The sequence below is a fragment of the Tiliqua scincoides genome, chromosome 2 (assembly GCF_035046505.1).
Source record: "Tiliqua scincoides isolate rTilSci1 chromosome 2, rTilSci1.hap2, whole genome shotgun sequence".
NCBI lineage: Eukaryota > Metazoa > Chordata > Lepidosauria > Squamata > Scincidae > Tiliqua > Tiliqua scincoides.
The window spans coordinates 253,585,448-253,589,056 of NC_089822.1; the positions used below are offsets into that span (position 1 = coordinate 253,585,448).

At 44.7% G+C, this 3,609-nt stretch overlaps 1 pseudogene; it reads right to left on the minus strand.

Annotated features, from left to right (window-relative positions):
- Positions 1-2,770: 2,770 nt before the first annotated feature.
- Positions 2,771-2,889, minus strand: LOC136642798 (5S ribosomal RNA; annotated as a pseudogene).
- Positions 2,890-3,609: the final 720 nt, after the last annotated feature.

The window sequence follows — 3,609 nt, forward strand, 5'->3', positions numbered from 1 at the left end:
CTCAGGAAGGGGGATCTCACTGTGTGCATGATTCAAAATTACGCAAGCCTCCACTTCAACAGGAAGTCAGTTCAATGAAAGTGTCAGCTGTTTTTTTCCACCTTCAGTTTTTGCAAACACAGTAGCAACACTGGGGTGTATGCACACCAAATCTGGGTTTCTACCTTGGAGGACTTGATGTTGCTCAACGTCCCTGGACTCAAATGAACGACCCATAGGATCTTTTTTGTGATCTTCTTGATGTTCTATGATTTAATAGCCCATGGGATCTTTTTTATTTAGGCACAGTGTATTAAACGTGCATAACACAGCCTCTAGGTTCCCTCCTTCCTAGTGTTATGTTCACACTTTCCATTTTAGATGCATGTATAAAGCACTTTAAGTGTGCATTTGAAAATGCAATGTGTGAAACCTCCTTTATCATTGTGGTGTTGAGGAGAATGAGGTCAAGGAGGCAAGTCACCTTGTCATTTCCCTCCAGAGATTTAGTGGATTAGGAGGCACCCTCTGAAGACCTGTGTTCAGAACCCTGCCAGGGAGGTGCATGTAACCCTGTATATTAAATGTGCTGTGTTTACTAACATCTGTGCGGAATCGGAATCGGTAGTCCAGGGTCAAACAACAGCATGCTGTTGTACATTTTATTTTATATTTATCCATGGATTTATATCCAGCATTTGCCTCTGAGGCGGCCACCAAGGTGATTCACAATATATAAAATTACACAAAAACAAATGCCACTCAGCCTAATCTAAAGCCAAATAGAGACTGACAATGAAATCAGGAAAACGAGTCTACAATAATGGGGTGAAGATTAATAAAACACCCATCCAAACAGAAAGTTCTAACTAGATAGCAAAAAATCATCCACTCTCCCGCAGACCTGATGAATTAAATATAGTCTGCACAGAGGAGGGCTTAAACTTCATTGCTCCTTGAGATCCCTGACACCTGCACTCATCTGTGCCTGGCTTAGGTCTGGTAGAGATAAAACTCATTTTGTCAACTTCTTTTTTCCTGTACATCACTAGAGCAGTGTTTCTCAAACTGTGGGTCAGGACCCACTAGGTTTGCGAACCAATTTCAAGTGGGTCCTCATTTGTTTCAATACTTTATTTTTAATATATTAGACTTGATGCTATCATGGGATGTGACTGCATTTGGGGAAATGTTACAGCCCTGTACTTTTAACAAGCTACTATGTATATGCTTTTAACAATGATAGTCAATGGGATTTACTCCTGGGTAAGTGTGGTAGGATTGCAGTCTAGGATTGTTAAAAATTTTCCTGCCTGATGATGTCACTTCAGTCATGACCTCACTTCTGGTGGGTCCTGACAGATTCGCATTCTAAAAAATGGATCCTGGTGCTAAAAGTTTGAGATGCACTGCGCTAGAGGATAAATCTCCTTGGCCTCTTTGTGTTCCTCTTGCTCTGTTGCCACAATGAGAAGGGAGACTCCTCCACACTGCATTTCAGATGCACACCTAGGGCATTTGTGTGTACGGATAAAATGAAAATGGAAATGACTACAGGGTGCACATGGTGAGGACCACGTGTCCCATATGCTCATAAAAGACTGGCTCTGGCTTCCTGTTGAATATACACTCATTGCCAACCCTGGGTTTTCCCTGCGTCATTGTTCCAGGGCATGGCCTCAAGGCATAGGATGCAGCAGTTGTGATTAAGCTGAGCTGATTCAGCCAGTGCTGGATGGGGAAGTGCTGCATGGACTTCTTATACATACTTCCCCAAAGACTCTGGCTTCTGTTTTATAGCAGTTTAAAGTAGATTTTACAGCATGTGTAGAAGAGCAAACCTTGGAAGAAGAGGGCCAGTATGCCTTTGTGTCTGTATTCAAGTTGGGGGGTGGGGGGAATAAAATTCTATTGAACTGGCTATCAGTGTATCTGGGATGTGGGAGATCATCTACACCAGTGTTTCTCAAACTTTGGGTCAGGACCCACTAGGTGGGTCACGGGCCAATTTCAGGTGGGTCCCAGTCATTTTAATATTTTATTTTTAATATATTAGACTTGATGCTGCCATGGTATGTGAGTGCATTTGGAGAAATGTTATAGACCTGAACTTTGGACAAGTTACTATGTATATTCTTTTAACAATGATAGTCAATGGGACTTACTCCTGGGTAAATGTGGGTAGGATTGCAGCCTAGGATGGTGAAAATTTTTCTTGCTTGATGATGTCACTTCTGGTCATAACCTCACTTCTGGTGGGACCTGACAGATTCTCATTCTAAAAAGTGGATCCCGGTGCTAAAAGTTTGAGAACCACCAATCTACATGATCTTATATATCTTTACTCCGAAGTGAGCCCCAATAGAGCCAATGAAGCTTACTCCCATGTAACTGTCAGCCCAATCCTATTGATCCCCACCCCCCGCCAAGGCAGCTCTGCCACTGGACCACATACTTCATCCTAGGTAGGGGGGCAGTTCCAGAGGTCTCCTATGCATGTTTACTTGGAAGTACTGTCTATTGTGTTCAGTGGGGCTCAGGGCCTAGGAGAGGGGGATAAAGGGGGTAATTTGTACCCCGACCCAGGGTCTAAAGGGGGGCCCAGAAGCCAAAGGAGGGGGCCCAGAAGTTTCCTGGGATCTGATATTTTCCTATCTACTCAGACTTGTTGCCCGTATGGGCTGCTGGGGACCCTACGGATGCCACATGGGTGGATAGACCTGGGCTCCTAAGACTTTTCCAGCTGTCTCTGGTTGGTTGGCAACCTTCAGTCTTGAAAGACTATGGTATAAGCCTACAGCACCTGGTACTCCCAGGTGGTCTTCCATCCAAGTACTAACCAGGCCTAACCCTGCTTAGCTTCCAAGATCAGATGAGATCAGGCATGTGCAGGGTATTCCTCTCAGAGGCGCTGGTGGGGCTTACTCTCAGGAAAGTGTGCGTAGGATTGCAGCCTTAGTGGCCAACCAGTCCCACACAATAAAAGACATTCACCCTCATGCTGTCCCTCTGTCCCAGCCTCCCCTCTTCCTTCTGGGAGAATTTGGGGCAGGTGGGGGTGGGGGTGGGGGTTCATATTTGTTAGAAAACTTGAAAATGTTCCAAACAAAAAAGGTGCTGTTTTTGTTTTGTTTTCAAAGGAAGTTGAACTGATGATTAAGCTGGATCATAATCTAAACAAGATAAAACATGTGCTGGCATGATAAAAAGATTAACTATAAAACTGTGAGAATGGGGAGTGCGGGTAGCTCTTGGTCCCCTCCTCCACACTCTGCTATTCATGCTCAGCCTCCTCTGATCACAGGCGCGCTCTGTGGTGGGGAAGCGGATGTGGCCACTTCAGTCTCCACTTTCCTTTCGTGCCAAGGTTCCCTTTTCTTGGCTGGGCAATCATGAAGCAATTTCCACATCCAGGAAGTTGTCAGTTTGAGTAAGACCAAACTTCTTCCTTTCCCCATGTGTGTGGCAGAGGGGGGAGGGTGAGTGCGACTAATTTTTTACAGTAATGTAACCAATTTTATCTGCTTTTTAAGTGCTGCCCTTTATCTCATCTGTCATCATTGGGGCAGGCCCAGATTGCTCTACATCAGGGCAGAGATGATCAAACGGCAAGTAATGTCAGTAAAAATG